This window comes from Ascaphus truei, chromosome 16, assembly GCF_040206685.1.
Source record: "Ascaphus truei isolate aAscTru1 chromosome 16, aAscTru1.hap1, whole genome shotgun sequence".
Lineage (NCBI taxonomy): Eukaryota > Metazoa > Chordata > Amphibia > Anura > Ascaphidae > Ascaphus > Ascaphus truei.
Window position 1 is genome coordinate 18,709,570 of NC_134498.1, and position 18,271 is coordinate 18,727,840.

The 18,271-nt window shown below is 58.8% G+C and overlaps 1 long non-coding RNA gene across 1 annotated transcript in view; it reads right to left on the bottom strand.

Annotated features, from left to right (window-relative positions):
- Positions 1-17,799, bottom strand: part of LOC142467303 (uncharacterized) — a 59,294-nt gene extending 41,495 nt beyond the window's left edge. Inside the window, exon 1 of the long non-coding RNA XR_012788357.1 lies at positions 17,313-17,799. This is a non-coding gene — a long non-coding RNA (uncharacterized LOC142467303). The remainder of the gene's footprint in view (positions 1-17,312) is intronic.
- Positions 17,800-18,271: the final 472 nt, after the last annotated feature.

Sequence of the window (18,271 nt, forward strand, 5' to 3'; positions counted from 1 at the left end):
GGGTGACAGGGAGAGGGAGAGGGTGGGTGACACAGGGAGAGGGAGGGTGACACAGGGAGAGGGAGCGTGACACAGGGAGAGGGAGAGGGTGACACAGGGAGACGGAGGGTGACACAGGGAGAGGGAGGGTGACACAGGGAGAGGGAGGGTGACACAGGGAGAGGAAGGGTGACACAGGGAGAGGAGGGTGACACAGGGAGAGGGTGGGTGACACAGAGAGAGGGTGGGTGACAGAGGGAGAGGGTGACAGAGGGAGAGGGTGACAGAGGAAGGGAGAGGGTGACAGAGGGAGAGGGTGGGTGACACAGGGAGAGGGTGACAGAGGGAGATGGTGGGTGACACAGGGAGAGGGAGGGTGACACAGGGAGAGGGAGGGTGACACAGGGAGAGGGAGGGTGACACAGGGAGAGGGAGGGTGACACAGGGAGAGGGAGGGTGAGAGCGAAGAAGAGTGCGACAGAGAGAGCGAAGAAGAGAGTGCGAAAGAGAGAGCGAAGAAGAGAGTGCGACAGGGAGAGCGAAGAAGAGAGTGCGACAGAGAGCGAAGAAGAGAGTGCGACAGAGAGAGCGAAGAAGAGAGTGCGACAGAGAGAGCGAAGAAGAGAGTGCGACAGAGAGAGCAAAGAAGAGAGTGTGACAGAGAGAGGGTGACAGAGAGAGGGAGAGAGGGAGAGGGCGACAGAGAGAGGGAGAGGGTGACACAGGGAAAGGGTGACACAGGGAGTTGGAGAGGGTAGGTGACACAGGGAGAGGGTGACACGGAGAGGGAGAGGGAGGGTGACAGGGAGAGGGAGAGGGAGGGTGACAGGGAGAGGGTGACACAGGGAGAGGGAGAGGGTGACACAGGGAGAGGGAGAGGGTGGGTGACACAGGGAGAGGGTGACAGAGGGAGAGGGTGGGTGACACAGGGAGAGGGTGACAGAGGGAGAGGGAGGGTGACACAGGGAGAGGGAGGGTGACACAGGGAGACCGCGAAGAAGAGAGTGCGACAGAGAGAGCGAAGAAGAGAGTGCGACAGAGAGAGCGAAGAAGAGAGTGTGACAGAGAGAGCGAAGAAGAGAGTGCGACAGAGAGAGCGAAGAAGAGAGTGTGACAGAGGAAAGGAGAGGGTGACAGAGAGAGGGATAGAGGGCGACAGAGAGGGAGAGAGGGCGACAGAGAGAGGGAGAGGGTGACACAGGGAGAGGGTGACACTGGGAAACAGAGAGGGTGGGTGACACAGGGAGAGGGTTACACGGAAAGAGAGAGGGAGGGTGACAGGGAGAAGCAGAGGGAGGGTGACAGGGAGAGGGTGACACAGGGAGAGGGAGAGGGTGACACAGGGAGAGGGAGAGGGTGACACAGGGAGAGGGTGACAAAGGGAGAGGGAGAGGGTGGGTGACACAGGGAGAGGGAGGGTGACACAGGGAGAGGGAGCGTGACACAGGGAGTGGGAGAGGGTGACACAGGGAGAGGGAGAGGGTGACACAGGGAGAGGGAGGGTGACACAGGGAGAGGGAGGGTGACACAGGGAGAGGGAGGGTGACACAGGGAGAGGAAGGGTGAAACAGGGAGAGGGAGGGTGACACAGGGAGAGGGTGGGTGACACAGGGAGAGGGTGGGTGACAGAGAGAGAAGGTGACAGAGGGAGAGGGTGACAGAGGGAGGGAGAGGGTGACAAAGGGAGAGGGTGGGTGACACAGGGACAGGGTGACAGAGGGAGATGGTGGGTGACACAGGGAGAGGGAGGGTGACACAGGGAGAGGGTGACAGAGGGAGATGGTGGGTGACACAGGGAGAGGGAGGGTGACACAGGGGAGAGGGAGGGTGACACAGGGAGAGGGAGGGTGACACAGGGAGACCGCGAAGAAGAGAGTGCGACAGAGAGAGCGAAGAAGAGAGTGCGACAGAGAGAGCGAAGAAGAGAGTGCGACAGAGAGAGCGAAGAAGAGAGTGCAACAGAGAGAGCGAAGAAGAGAGTGCGACAGAGAGAGCGAAGAAGAGAGTGTGACAGAGGGAAGGAGAGGGTGACAGAGAGAGGGATAGAGGGCGACAGAGAGAGGGAGAGAGGGCGACAGAGAGAGAAGGAGGGTGACACAGGGAGAGGGTGACACAGGGAAACAGAGAGGGTGGGTGACACAGGGAGAGGGTTACACGGAAAGAGAGAGGGAGGGTGACAGGGAGAGGCAGAGGGAGGGTGACAGGGAGAGGGTGACACAGGGAGAGGGAGAGGGTGGCACAGGGAGAGGGAGAGGGTGACACAGGGAGAGGGTGACACAGGGAGAGGGAGAGGGTGACACAGGGAGAGGGAGGGTGACACAGGGAGAGGGAGAGGGTGACACAGGGAGAGGGGGAGGGTGACAGGGAGAGGGAGAGGGTGGGTGACACAGGGAGAGGGAGGGTGACACAGGGAGAGGGAGCGTGACACAGGGAGTGGGAGAGGGTGACACAGGGAGAGGGAGAGGGTGACACAGGGAGAGGGAGGGTGACACAGGGAGAGGGAGGGTGACACAGGGAGAGGGAGGGTGACACAGGGAGAGGAAGGGTGACACAGGGAGAGGGAGGGTGACACAGGGAGAGGGTGGGTGACACAGGGAGAGGGTGGGTGACAGAGAGAGAGGGTGACAGAGGGAGAGGGTGACAGAGGGAGGGAGAGGGTGACAGAGGGAGAGGGTGGGTGACACAGGGACAGGGTGACAGAGGGAGATGGTGGGTGACACAGGGAGAGGGAGGGTGACACAGGGAGAGGGAGGGTGACACAGTGAGAGGGAGGGTGACATAGGGAGAGGGAGGGTGACAGAGGGAGATGGTGGGTGACACAGGTAGAGGGTGACAGAGGGAGATGGTGGGTGACACAGGGAGAGGGAGGGTGACACGGAGAGGGAGGGTGACACAGGGAGAGGGAGGGTGACACAGGGAGAGGGAGGGTAACACAGGGAGAGGGATGGTGACACAGGGAGAGGGTGGGTGACACAGGGAGAGGGTGGGTGACACAGGGAGAGGGTGACGGAGGGAGAGAGGGTGACAGAGGGAGAGGGTGGGTGACACAGGGAGAGGGTGACAGAGGGAGATGGTGGGTGACACAGGGAGAGGGAGGGTAACACGGAGAGGGAGTGTGACACAGGGAGAGGGAGGGTGATACAGGGAGAGGGAGGGTGACACGGAGAGGGAGGGTGACACAGGGAGAGGGAGGGTGACACAGGGAGAGGGAGAGTGACACAGGGAGAGGGAGGGTGACACAGGGAGAGGGAGTGTGACACAGGGAGAGGGAGGGTGACACAGGGAGAGGGAGGGTGACACAGAGAGAGGGTGACAGGGAGAGGGAGAGAGGGTGACACACTCACAGACACACAGACACTCACTCAGACACACTCACTCAGACAAACTCACACTCACAGTCTGTCACTCACACACACAAACACTCACCCGTAAGGGTGACAGAGGGAGATGGTGGGTGACACAGGGAGAGGGAGGGTGGACACAGGGAGAGGGAGGGTGACACAGGGAGAGGGAGGGTGACACAGGGAGAGGGAGGGTGACACAGGGAGAGGGAGGGTGAAACAGGGAGAGGGTGGGTGACAGAGGGAGAGGGTGACAGGAGGGAGAGGGTGACAGAGGGAGATGGTGGGTGACACAGGGAGAGGGTGACAAAGGGAGATGGTGGGTGACACAGGGAGAGGGTGGGTGACACAGGGAGAGGGTGACAGAGGGAGAGGGTAACAGAGGGGATGGTGGGTGACACAGGGAGAGGGTGACAGAGGGAGGTGGTGGGGTGACACAGGGAGAGGGAGGGTGACACGGAGAGGGGAGGGTGACACAGGGAGAGGGAGAGGGTGACACAGGGAGAGGGAGAGGGTGACACAGGGAGAGGGTGACACAGGGAGAGGGAGAGGGTGACACAGGGAGAGAGGTGACAACACAGGGAGAGGGAGAGAGGTGACACAGGAGAGGGGGAGGGTGACAGGTAGAGGGAGAGGGTGGGTGACACAGGGAGAGGGAGGGGTGACACAGGGAGAGGGAGCATGACACAGGGAGAGGGAGAGGGTGACACAGGGAGAGGGAGAGGGTGACACAGGGAGAGGGAGGGTGACACAGGGAGAGGGAGGGTGACACAGGGAGAGGGAGGGGTGACACAGGGAGAGGAAGGGTGACACAGGGAGAGGGAGGGTGACACAGGGAGAGGGTGGGTGACAGAGGGAGAGGGTGGGTGACAGAGGGAGAGGGTGACAGAGGGAGAGGGTGGGTGACACAGGGAGAGGGTGACAGAGGGAGATGGTGGGTTACACAGGGAGAGGGAGGGTGACACAGGGAGAGGGAGGGTGACACAGGGAGAGGGAGGGTGGACACAGGAGAGGGAGGGGTGACACAGGGAGAGGGTGGGTGACACAGGGAGAGGGTGACAGAGGAGAGGGTGACAGAGGGAGAGGGAGGGGGACACAGGGAGAGCGCGAAGAAGAGATTGCGACAGAGAGAGCGAAGAAGAGAGTGCGACAGAGAGAGCGAAGAAGAGAGTGCGACAGAGAAAGCGAAGAAGAGAGTGCGACAGAGAGAGCGTAGAAGAGAGTGCAACAGAGAGAGCGAAGAAGAGAGTGCGACAGAGAGAGCGAAGAAGAGAGTGTGACAGAGAGAGGGAGAGGGTGACAGAGAGAGGGAGAGAGGGCGACAGAGAGAGTGAGAGGGTGACACAGGGAGAGGGTGACTCTGGGAGACGGAGAGGGTGGGTGACACAGGGAGAGGGTGACAGAGGGAGAGGGGTGACAGAGGGAGATGGTGGGTGACACAGGGAGAGGGTGACAAAGGGAGATGGTGGGTGACACAGGGAGAGGGTGGGTGACACAGGGAGAGGGTGACAGAGGGAGAGGGTAACAGAGGGGGATGGCTGGGTGACACAGGGAGAGGGTGACAGAGGGAGGTGGTGGGTGACACAGGGAGAGGGAGGGTGACACGGAGAGGGAGGGTGACACAGGGAGAGGGAGAGGGTGACACAGGGAGAGGGAGAGGGTGACACAGGGAGAGGGTGACACAGGGAGAGGGAGAGGGTGACACAGGGAGAGGGTGACACAGGGAGAGGGAGAGGGTGACACAGGGAGAGGGGGAGGGTGACAGGGAGAGGGAGAGGGTGGGTGACACAGGGAGAGGGAGGGTGACACAGGGAGAGGGAGCATGACACAGGGAGAGGGAGAGGGTGACACAGGGAGAGGGAGAGGGTGACACAGGGAGAGGGAGGGTGACACAGGGAGAGGGAGGGTGACACAGGGAGAGGAGGGTGACACAGGGAGAGGAAGGGTGACACAGGGAGAGGGAGGGTGACACAGGGAGAGGGTGGGTGACAGAGGGAGAGGGTGGGTGACAGAGGGAGAGGGTGACAGAGGGAGAGGGTGGGTGACACAGGGAGAGGGTGACAGAGGGAGATGGTGGGTTACACAGGGGAGGGAGGGTGACACAGGGAGAGGGAGGGTGACACAGGGAGAGGGAGGGTGACACAGGGAGAGGGAGGGTGACACAGGGAGAGGGTGGGTGACACAGGGAGAGGGTGACAGAGGGAGAGGGTGACAGAGGGAGAGGGAGGGTGACACAGGGAGAGCGCGAAGAAGAGATTGCGACAGAGAGTGCGAAGAAGAGAGTGCGACAGAGAGAGCGAAGAAGAGAGTGCGACAGAGAAAGCGAAGAAGAGAGTGCGACAGAGAGAGCGAAGAAGAGAGTGCAACAGAGAGAGCGAAGAAGAGAGTGCGACAGAGAGAGCGAAGAAGAGAGTGTGACAGAGAGAGGGAGAGGGTGACAGAGAGAGAGAGAGAGGGCGACAGAGAGAGTGAGAGGGTGACACAGGGAGAGGGTGACTCTGGGAGACGGAGAGGGTGGGTGACACAGGGAGAGGGTGACACGGAGAGAGAGAGGGAGGGTGACAGGGAGAGGCAGAGGGAGGGTGACAGGGAGAGGGTGACACAGGGAGAGGGAGAGGGTGACACAGGGAGAGGGAGAGGGTGACACAGGGAGAGGGTGACACAGGGAGAGGGAGAGGGTGACACAGGGAGAGGGAGGGTGACACAGGGAGAGGGGGAGGGTGACAGGGAGAGGGAGAGGGTGGGTGACACAGGGAGAGGGAGGGTGACACAGGGAGAGGGAGCATGACACAGGGAGAGGGAGAGGGTGACACAGGGAGAGGGAGGGTGACACAGGGAGAGGAAGGGTGACACAGGGAGAGGAGGGTGACAAAGGGAGAGGTTGGGTGACACAGGGAGAGGGTGGGTGACAGAGGGAGAGGGTGACAGAGGGAGAGGGTGACAGAGGAAGGGAGAGAGGGCGACAGAGAGAGGGAGAGGGTGACACAGGGAAAGGGTGACTCTGGGAGACGGAGAGGGTGGGTGACACAGGGAGAGGGTGACACGGAGAGAGAGAGGGAGGGTGACAGGGAGAGGCAGAGGGAGGGTGACAGGGAGAGGGTGACACAGGGAGAGGGAGAGGGTGACACAGGGAGAGGGTGACACAGGGAGAGGGAGAGGGTGACACAGGGAGAGGGAGGGTGACACAGGGAGAGGGGGAGGGTGACAGGGAGAGGGAGAGGGTGGGTGACACAGGGAGAGGGAGGGTGACACAGGGAGAGGGAGCGTGACACAGGGAGAGGGAGAGGGTGACACAGGGAGAGGGAGGGTGACACAGGGAGAGGGAGGGTGACACAGGGAGAAGGAGGGTGACACAGGAAGAGGAAGGGTGACACAGGGAGAGGAGGGTGACACAGGGAGAGGGTGGGTGACACAGAGAGAGGGTGGGTGACAGAGGGAGAGGGTGGGTGACACAGGGAGAGGGTGACAGAGGGAGATGGTGGGTGACACAGGGAGAGGGAGGGTGACACAGGGAGAGGGAGGGTGACACAGGGAGAGGGAGGGTGACACAGGGAGAGGGAGGGTGACACAGGGAGAGGGAGGGTGAGAGCGAAGAAGAGTGCGACAGAGAGAGCGAAGAAGAGAGTGCGACAGAGAGAGCGAGGAAGAGAGTGCGACAGAGAGAGCGAAGAAGAGAGTGCGACAGAGAGAGCGAAGAATAGAGTGCGACAGAGAGCACGAAGAAGAGAGTGCGACAGAGAGCGCGAAGAAGAGAGTACGACAGAGAGAGCGAAGAAGAGAGTGCGACAGAGAGAGCGAAAAAGAGAGTGCGACAGAGTGCGAAGAAGAGAGTGCAACAGGGAGAGCGAAGGAGAGAGTGCGATAGAGAGAGCGAAGAAGAGAGTGCGACAGAGAGAGCGAAGAAGAGAGTGCGTCAGAGAGAGCGAAAAAGAGAGTGCGACAGAGAGCGAAGAAGAGAGTGCAACAGGGAGAGCGAAGAAGTGAGTGCGATAGAGAGAGCGAAGAAGAGAGTGCGACAGAGAGAGCGAAGAAGAGAGTGCGACAGAGAGAGCGAAGAAGAGAGTGCGACAGAGAAAGCAAAGAAGAGATTGCGACAGAGAGAGCGAAGAAGAGAGTGCGACAGAGAGAGCGAAGAAGAGAGTACGACAGAGATAGCGAAGAAGAGAGTGCGACAGAGAGAGCGAAGAAGAGAGTGCGACAGAGAGAGCGAAGAAGAGAGTGTGACAGAGAGAGGGTGACAGAGAGAGGGAGAGAGGGAGAGGGCGACAGAGAGAGGGAGAGGGTGACACAGGGAAAGGGTGACACAGGGAGACGGAGAGGGTGGGTGACACAGGGAGAGGGTGACACGGAGAGGGAGAGGGAGGGTGACAGGGAGAGGGAGAGGGAGGGTGACAGGGAGAGGGTGACACAGGGAGAGGGAGAGGGTGGGTGACACAGGGAGAGGGTGACAGAGGGAGAGGGTGGGTGACACAGGGAGAGGGTGACAGAGGGAGATGGTGGGTGACACAGGGAGAGGGAGAGGGTGGGTGACATGGGGAGAGGGTGACAGAGGGAGAGGGTGGGTGACACAGGGAGAGGGTGACAGAGGGAGATGGTGGGTGACACAGGGAGAGGGAGGGTGACACAGGGAGACCGCGAAGAAGAGAGTGCGACAGAGAGAGCGAAGAAGAGAGTGCGACAGAGAGAGCGAAGAAGAGAGTGCGACAGAGATAGCGAAGAAGAGAGTGCGACAGAGAGAGCGAAGAAGAGAGTACGACAGAGAGCGCGAAGAAAAGAGTGCGACAGAGAGAGCGAAGAAGAGAGTGCGACAGAGAGAGCAAAGAAGAGAGTGTGACAGAGAGAGGGTGACAGAGAGAGGGAGAGAGGGAGAGGGCGACAGAGAGAGGGAGAGGGTGACACAGGGAAAGGGTGACACAGGGAGACGGAGAGGGTGGGTGACACAGGGAGAGGGTGACACAGAGAGGGAGAGGGAGGGTGACAGGGAGAGGGAGAGGGAGGGTGACAGGGAGAGGGAGAGGGTGGGTGACACAGGGAGAGGGTGACAGAGGGAGAGGGTGGGTGACACAGGGAGAGGGTGACAGAGGGAGATGGTGGGTGACACAGGGAGAGGGAGGGTGACACAGGGAGAGGGAGGGTGACACAGGGAGAGGGAGGGTGACACAGGGAGAGGGAGGGTGACACAGGGAGACCGCGAAGAAGAGAGTGCGACAGAGAGAGCGAAGAAGAGAGTGCGACAGAGAGAGCGAAGAAGAGAGTGCGACAGAGAGAGCGAAGAAGAGAGTGCGACAGAGAGAGCGAAGAAGAGAGTGCGACAGAGAGAGCGAAGAAGAGAGTGCGACAGAGAGAGCGAAGAAGAGAGTGCGACAGAGAGAGCGAAGAAGAGAGGGCGACAGAGAGAGGGAGAGAGGACGACAGAGAAAGGGAGAGGGTGACACAGGGAGAGGGTGACACTGGGAGACAGAGAGGGTGGGTGACACAGGGAGAGGGTTACACGGAAAGAGAGAGGGAGGGTGACAGGGAGAGGCAGAGGGAGGGTGACAGGGAGAGGGTGACACAGGGAGAGGGAGAGGGTGACCCAGGGAGAGGGAGAGGGTGACACAGGGAGAGGGTGACACAGGGAGAGGGAGAGGGTGACACAGGGAGAGGGAGGGTGACACAGGGAGAGGGAGAGGGTGACACAGGGAGAGGGGGAGGGTGACAGGGAGAGGGAGAGGGTGGGTGACACAGGGAGAGGGAGGGTGACACAGGGAGAGGGAGCGTGACACAGGGAGTGGGAGAGGGTGACACAGGGAGAGGGAGAGGGTGACACAGGGAGAGGGAGAGGGTGACACAGGGAGAGGGAGAGGGTAGGTGACACAGGGAGAGGGAGGGTGAAACAGGGAGAGGGAGGGTGACACAGGGAGAGGGAGGGTGACACAGGGAGAGGAAGGGTGACACAGGGAGAGGGAGGGTGACACAGGGAGAGGGTGGGTGACACAGGGAGAGGGTGGGTGACAGAGAGAGAGGGTGACAGAGGGAGAGGGTGACAGAGGGAGGGAGAGGGTGACAGAGGGAGAGGGTGGGTGACACAGGGACAGGGTGACAGAGGGAGATGGTGGGTGACACAGGGAGAGGGAGGGTGACACAGGGAGGGGGAGGGTGACACAGTGAGAGGGAGGGTGACATAGGGAGAGGAGGGTGACAGAGGGAGATGGTGGGTGACACAGGTAGAGGGTGACAGAGGGAGATGGTGGGTGACACAGGGAGAGGGAGGGTGACACGGGAGAGGGAGGGTGACACAGGGAGAGGGAGGGTGACACAGGGAGAGGGAGGGTAACACAGGGAGAGGGATGGTGACACAGGGAGAGGGTGGGTGACACAGGGAGAGGGTGGGTGACACAGGGAGAGGGTGACGGAGGGAGAGGGTGACAGAGGGAGAGGGTGGGTGACACAGGGAGAGGGTGACAGAGGGAGATGGTGGGTGACACAGGGAGAGGGAGGGTAACACGGAGAGGAGAGGGTGACACAGGGAGAGGGAGGGTGATACAGGGAGAGGGAGGGTGACACGGAGAGGGAGGGTGACACAGGGAGAGGGAGGGTGACACAGGAGAGGGAGGGTGACACAGGGAGAGGGAGGGTGACACAGGGAGAGGGAGTGTGACACAGGGAGAGGGAGGGTGACACAGGGAGAGGGAGGGTGACACAGAGAGAGGGTGACAGGGAGAGGGAGAGAGGGTGACACACTCACAGACACACAGACACTCACTCAGACACACTCACTCAGACAAACTCACACTCACAGTCTGTCACTCACACACACAAACACTCACCCGTAAGGGTGACAGAGGGAGATGGTGGGTGACACAGGGAGAGGGAGGGTGACACAGGGAGAGGGAGGGTGACACAGGGAGAGGGAGGGTGACACAGGGAGAGGGAGGGTGACACAGGGAGAGGATGGGTGACACAGGGAGAGGGTGACAGAGGGAGAGGGTGACAGAGGGAGATGGTGGGTGACACAGGGAGAGGGTGACAAAGGGAGATGGTGGGTGACACAGGGAGAGGGTGGGTGACACAGGGAGAGGGTGACAGAGGGAGAGGGTAACAGAGGGGGATGGTGGGTGACACAGGGAGAGGGTGACAGAGGGAGGTGGTGGGTGACACAGGGAGAGGGAGGGTGACACGGAGAGGGAGGGTGACACAGGGAGAGGGAGAGGGTGACACAGGGAGAGGGAGAGGGTGACACAGGGAGAGGGTGACACAGGGAGAGGGAGAGGGTGACACAGGGAGAGGGTGACACAGGGAGAGGGAGAGGGTGACACAGGGAGAGGGGGAGGGTGACAGGGAGAGGGAGAGGGAGAGGGTGGGTGACACAGGGAGAGGGAGGGTGACACAGGGAGAGGGAGCGTGACACAGGGAGAGGGAGAGGGTGACACAGGGAGAGGGAGAGGGTGACACAGGGAGAGGGAGGGTGACACAGGGAGAGGGAGGGTGACACAGGGAGAGGAAGGGTGACACAGGGAGAGGGAGGGTGACACAGGGAGAGGGTGGGTGACAGAGGGAGAGGGTGGGTGACAGAGGGAGAGGGGTGACAGAGGGAGAGGGTGGGTGACACAGGGAGAGGGTGACAGAGGGAGATGGTGGGTTACACAGGGAGAGGGAGGGTGACACAGGGAGAGGGAGGGTGACACAGGGAGAGGGAGGGTGACACAGGGAGAGGGAGGGTGACACAGGGAGAGGGAGGGTGACACAGGGAGAGGGTGGGTGACACAGGGAGAGGGTGACAGAGGGAGAGGGTGACAGAGGGAGAGGGTGACAGAGGGAGGTGGTGGGTGACACAGGGAGATGGTGACAGAGGGAGATGGTGGGTGACACAGGGAGAGGGAGGGTGACACAGGGAAAGGGTGGGTGACACAGGGAGAGGGAGGGTGACACAGGGAGAGGGAGGGTGACACAGGGAGAGGGAGGGTGACACAGGGAGAGGGTGGGTGACACAATGAGAGGGTGGGTGACACAGGGAGAGGGTGACAGAAGGAGGGAGAGCGTGACAAAGGGAGAGGGTGGGTGACACAGGGGGAGGGTGACAGAGGGAGATGGTGTGTGACACAGGGAGAGGGAGGGTGACACAGGGAGAGGGAGGGTGACACAGGGAGAGGGAGGGTGACACAGGGAGAGGGTGGGTGACACAGGGAGAGGGTGACAGAGGGAGAGGGTGACAGAGGGAGATGGTGGGTGACACAGGGAGAGGGTGACAGAGGGAGAGGGTGGGTGACACAGGGAGAGGGTGACAGAGGGAGATGGTGGGTTACACAGGGAGTGGGAAGGTGACACAGGGAGAGGGAGGGTGACACAGGGAGATGTAGGGTGACACATGGAGAGGGAGGGTGACACAGGGAGAGGGAGGGTGACACAGGGAAAGGGTGGTCAATGAGAGGGTGGGTGACACAGGGAGAGGGTGACAGAGGGAGGTGGTGGGTGACACAGGGAGATGGTGAAGAGGGAGATAGTGGGTGATACAGGGAGAGGGAGGGTGACACAGGGAGAGGGTGGGTGACACAGGGGGAGGGAGGGTGACACAGGGAGAGGGAGGGTGACACAGGGAGAGGGAGGGTGACACAGGGAGAGGGAGGGTGACACAGGGAGAGGGTGGGTGACACAATGAGAGGGTGGGTGACACAGGGAGAGGGTGACAGAGGGAGAGGTGACAGAGGGAGAGGGTGGGTGACACAGGGAGAGGGTGACAGAGGGAGATGGTGGGTGACACAGGAGAGGGAGGTGACACAGAGAGGGAAGGTGACACAGGGAGAGGGAGGGTGACACAGGGAGAGGGAGGGTGACACAGGGAGAGGGAGGGTGACACAGGGAGAGGGAGGGTGACACAGGGAGAGGGAGGGTGACATGGAGAGGGAGGGTGACATGGAGAGGGAGGGTGACACAGGGAGAGGGAGGGTGACACAGGGAGAGGGATGGTGACACAGGGAGAGGGAGGTGACACAGGGAGAGGGAGGGTGACACAGGCAGAGGGAGGGTGACACAGGGAGAGGGAGAGGGTGGGTGACACAGGGAGAGGGTGACAGAGGGAGAGGGTGGGTGACACAGGGAGAGGGTGACAGAGGGAGATGGTGGGTAACACAGGGAGAGGGAGGGTGACACAGGGAGAGGGTGACAGGGAGAGGGAGAGAGGGTGACACACTCACAGACACACAGACACTCACTCAGACACACTCACTCAGACAAACTCACACTCACAGTCTGTCACTGACACACACAAACACTCACCCATAAGGCAGGGGGTCGCACATGGCAGCGGGGGCCTCCGCACGGCAAGAGGGCCTCTTCAAGGCAGGGCGGGTAGCACATGGCAGCGGGGGCCTCCGCACGGCAGTTTTGGTTGAGGGGGGGTGGCGGATGTCCCGATGCGAGAGGGAGAGGGTGACACAGGGAGAGGGAGGGTGACACAGGGAGAGGGAGGGTGACACAGGGAGAGGAAGGGTGACACAGGGAGAGGGAGGGTGACACAGGGAGAGGGTGGGTGACAGAGGGAGAGGGTGGGTGACAGAGGGAGAGGGTGACAGAGGGAGAGGGTGGGTGACACAGGGAGAGGGTGACAGAGGGAGATGGTGGGTTACACAGGGAGAGGGAGGGTGACACAGGGAGAGGGAGGGTGACACAGGGAGAGGGAGGGTGACACAGGGAGAGGGAGGGTGACACAGGGAGAGGGTGGGTGACACAGGGAGAGGGTGACAGAGGGAGTGGGTGACAGAGGGAGAGGGTGACAGAGGGAGGTGGTGGGTGACACAGGGAGATGTTGACAGAGGGAGATGGTGGGTGACACAGGGAGAGGGAGGGTGACACAGGGAGAGGGTGGGTGACACAGGGAGAGGGAGAGTGACACAGGGAGAGGGAGGGTGACACAGGGAGAGGGAGGGTGACACAGGGAGAGGGAGGGTGACACAGGGAGAGGGTGGGTGACACAATGAGAGGGTGGGTGACACAGGGAGAGGGTGACAGAAGGAGGGAGAGCGTGACAAAGGGAGAGGGTGGGTGACACAGGGGGAGGGTGACAGAGGGAGATGGTGTGTGACACAGGGAGAGGGAGGGTGACACAGGGAGAGGGAGGGTGACACAGGGAGAGGGAGGGTGACACAGGGAGAGGGTGGGTGACACAGGGAGAGGGTGACAGAGGGAGAGGGTGACAGAGGGAGATGGTGGGTGACACAGGGAGAGGGTGACAGAGGGAGAGGGTGGGTGACACAGGGAGAGGGTGACAGAGGGAGATGGTGGGTTACACAGGGAGTGGGAAGGTGACACAGGGAGAGGGAGGGTGACACAGGGAGAGGTAGGGTGACACAGGGAGAGGGAGGGTGACACAGGGAGAGGGAGGGTGACACAGGGAGAGGGTGGGTGACACAATGAGAGGGTGGGTGACACAGGGAGAGGGTGACAGAGGGAGGTGGTGGGTGACACAGGGAGATGGTGACAGAGGGAGATGGTGGGTGATACAGGGAGAGGGAGGGTGACACAGGGAGAGGGTGGGTGACACAGGGAGAGGGAGGGTGACACAGGGAGAGGGAGGGTGACACAGGGAGAGGGAGGGTGACACAGGGAGAGGGAGGGTGACACAGGGAGAGGGTGGGTGACACAATGAGAGGGTGGGTGACACAGGGAGAGGGTGACAGAGGGAGAGGGTGACAGAGGGAGAGGGTGGGTGACACAGGGAGAGGGTGACAGAGGGAGATGGTGGGTGACACAGGGAGAGGGAGGGTGACACAGAGAGGGAGGGTGACACAGGGAGAGGGAGGGTGACACAGGGAGAGGGAGGGTGACACAGGGAGAGGGAGGGTGACACAGGGAGAGGGAGGGTGACACAGGGAGAGGGAGGGTCACATGGAGAGGGAGGGTGACATGGAGAGGGAGGGTGACACAGGGAGAGGGAGGGTGACACAGGGAGAGGGATGGTGACACAGGGAGAGGGAGGGTGACACAGGGAGAGGGAGGGTGACACAGGCAGAGGGAGGGTGACACAGGGAGAGGGAGAGGGTGGGTGACACAGGGAGAGGGTGACAGAGGGAGAGGGTGGGTGACACAGGGAGAGGGTGACAGAGGGAGATGGTGGGTAACACAGGGAGAGGGAGGGTGACACAGGGAGAGGGTGACAGGGAGAGGGAGAGAGGGTGACACACTCACAGACACACAGACACTCACTCAGACACACTCACTCAGACAAACTCACACTCACAGTCTGTCACTGACACACACAAACACTCACCCATAAGGCAGGGGGTCGCACATGGCAGCGGGGGCCTCCGCACGGCAGGAGGGCCTCTTCAAGGCAGGGCGGGTCGCACATGGCAGCGGGGGCCTCCGCACGGCAGTTTTGGTTGAGGGGGGGTGGCGGATGTCCCGATGCGAGGGGGGGGCGGATGTCCCGATGCGAGGGGGGAGGGGCGGATGGCCCGATGCGAGGGCCTGGCGGATGGCCCGATGCGAGGGGGGGGGCGGAAGGCCCGATGCGAAGGGGGGGGCGGATGGCCGATGCGAGGTGGGGGGGGCGGATGGCCCGATGCGAAGGGGGGGGCGGATGGCCGATGCGAGGGGGGGGGGAGGATGGCCCGATGCGAGGGGGGGCGGATGGCCCGATGCGAGGGGGGCAGATGGCCCGATGCGAGGGGGGGCGGATGGCCCGATGCGAGGGGGGGGCGGATCGCCTGATGCGAGGGGTTGGCGGATGGCCCGATGCGAGGGGGGGCGGATGGCCCGATGCGAGGGGGGGGCGGATGGCCCGATGCGAGGGGGGGGTGGATGGCCCGATGCGAGGGGGGGGCGGATGGCCCTGAAGGGGGGGGCAAATGGGGGGGACCGGATGGCCCTGAGGCAGACAGGCGTGGAAGGGGCTGGCTGCCGGAAGGGGGAGGAGTGGAAGCGCTGAGGAGGGGAAGTTGCTGAGAGGCGGGGGAGGAGCGAAGGCACTGCTCAGAGAGCCGGAGGCGGTGTAATCTCCCCCAACAACATGAACCCGCCTCCGGCTTTTTTTTTTTTTTTTCCTCCAGCGCAGCGTGAGCGCGGGAAAAACAGCAGCGCGAGCAGGGGAAATTTAAAAAACACGTGTGCTGCTTGGGCCAATATTTACTCGCCCGAGGGTTAAATCCACACGCCCATATTTGTCGAACACTGTATATATATATATATTTATTTATTTACCGAAATTGGTTCGTCCGGTTCCTTTTGGTCTGCAGATTTCCACGAATCGCCTCAAAAAGGGCGATTTTGTCTTTCGGATTTTTTTTTTATCACCAACAATTCAATCTGCGGATTCTTAAAATTCGCTATCACGTTGCAGAATCCGCGGATTGGATTGGTAAAATCCACCAGCGGGTTGAATCCAATGTCGTTTTTTTGATCTGCACAGATTGAAACTGGAACAATCCGCTAACGTATTTCACACTGCGGAACGGATTTTGAATGGAAAGCTCAGGGAATTCTGATTTTGACAATTTCACACATATCTATATGTCTATATATCTATATGTAGCTCCCTGCTAGAAATCTCTGCAGTCAGTATAGGTACCTGTAGGCAGTGTAGGGGTTAATCCTTTGCAGGGCCTGCATTATTACATTTTAGTATTCAATATGTTGTATTCTATAGGTTAGAGTTAGCCCTGCCTTTATTCTAGAAGTTGCTAGACAGGTCACCTGATATGGTGTGACCACATTGCAACATATAATCTGCCCAGAAACTGGGGTAGATTATTGTTAACGCCCCCTGGGTATAAAAAGGTGGGGATCCACCATTTTGTAGCATACCCCATTTAATATCAAAATGATCCCTTACCATCCAGGGTGACTGCGGGAGGACACCTTTATTGTTCACCAGTGCTAGGGTGAATTTCCAGTTAGGAAGGGCCCTAAGGAACCTGCATCCTGTAGACCTACTCTAGAGCAGAGGGTAATTCCCTAGCTCAGGGTTCTAAAAGAGGAGATACCTGAAGGGGTCTGATAGGAGTTTCAAGTTTAACTCCCTGATCTGTCATAAGCAGGGCAAAAGACTCTCTGGGAGAGTAAACCATTAATAATCTCATAGTAAGAGGGATCTGGATTAAAAATTCCAAAATACTGAAAACCTGTCCTGTTTCACAAGAGTGTGCCACTTCAAGAATATGTATGTATATGGAGAAGTGTTTTCCCTGCTCAATAAAACAAGATAAAAGTGCCTATTTATTCCTGCACCAGCTCCTCATACAAGCCGACACGAATCCACGTCATCAACCCTGAGTTGCCACATGTAAACCGCTGAGCACCTACACATTTATCCAGGCACAAACCCTGTTTAAAGTGACAGAGACTGTTTAGTACCCTCCGTTTCCACTGTACCCCCTGTCCCTCTTGCCAGGGTGTTACATATATATACAGCTCAACCCCGTTATAACACGATCCGTTACAACGCGAATCTGCTTATAACGCGATGCAAGCGTGGCTCCCAAATTTTATATTTATGAATACTTTACAACACGATTATTGGTGTCTTAAACACTTTATTGTACAGTGCATACAATTGTACATTTATAACGTGATCCGCTTATAGCGCAATTTGATTCTTTGGACCCCAAGCACAGCGTTATAAGGTGGTTGAGCTGTGTATATATATATATATATATATATATATATATATATATATATAAGACTGTACTGTAGCAATGGGTTAAAAAAACTGATTTGTATGTAACCCCTCTTTATTTTACCTCAGATTATATGGCCTATCACTGAGGTGGGAGCCTGAGTCCTATGGGTTACTGTTTAATTCTTATAGTGTGTGGAACATGTTATGTGAGACTGTAGTGACTAGACAACATAGTGGTAATGAAATATATCTAGCTTTATATACTCATATAGCTATAATTTGTGGCATTACATATCTCATATGAATCAGTATGGTGACGCTTAATCTCAGAATCACTCCATTCACATATATACTTAAACAAACTATGCGCAAACAAATAACTTTTGTCTCTGTCTGACCTCGCAATCATGGGTTACTGGCCTGTAGATCCTGGTGTGCTAGCACAATCATTGGAGCTCATAAACTTTAACTTTTCAAACTCTTTTTCTTAGATCTCCAGCATTGTTTGGATGCGCTTCATCACCTCTCTGAAAGGTTTGCTCTGATGTATCCTTAGCAAAAATGGAATTCCAAATGTGCCAAATAGGCCTGGTGCTTCACAAAGATCAAACTGTGATGGCAATATAACTGCAGTTTATATCCTTCGGGGGTTAGGTCACCCACTCCAAACTAGTGTAATTCCTGCACAGCTGGGCTCCCTAATCTCTCCCTGTAGTAGCCTCTGTCTGCCTGCTTTCCTCTGCACTGTCAGGTCCTGGTCTCTGCTGGGCCCTGCTGTATGCACTGGTCCAGTGGAGCAACTCTCTCGCTGCAGTTCTCTCTCTCTTAGGGGTCCTGCATGGACTCACTGTGCAGGATGGGCTTGCACACCTTCACTCCCTCAGTTCCCTTTCCAACTGTCACCAACTGTCATTCCACTGGCTAAGCACAGTAACATGGTCCAGTGGAATGTAATTCTTAAAGGGGCCATGTCCTGTGCTGATTGCAGACACATGGGGTTACATATATAGCACTGCTTAATAATTATTGAATACTTGAATAGATTAGATTTGAGAGCATTGCAGAGAAAGTGACTGTGACATTGAGGGGACAGTGTCCCAATTAACAATAACCCTAAATATTTTAAAGGGGAAAGGGCATCTGCAACCAACCAGGCCCAGACGGCACTTTGGCTACTTCTAACCAGTGCCCAGTTGCAAAATTCAGCATTATTAAAACGCAGTGAAACCAGCCAAAAATCCAGAACAGGCCTCCCCATCTCAGCCCCTCTGTGTGCAAGTAAGTTACTAGAGCAGGAGTGGCAAACTCCAGTCCTCCAAGGCCACCAGCAAGTCAGGCTTTAATGATATCCCAGATG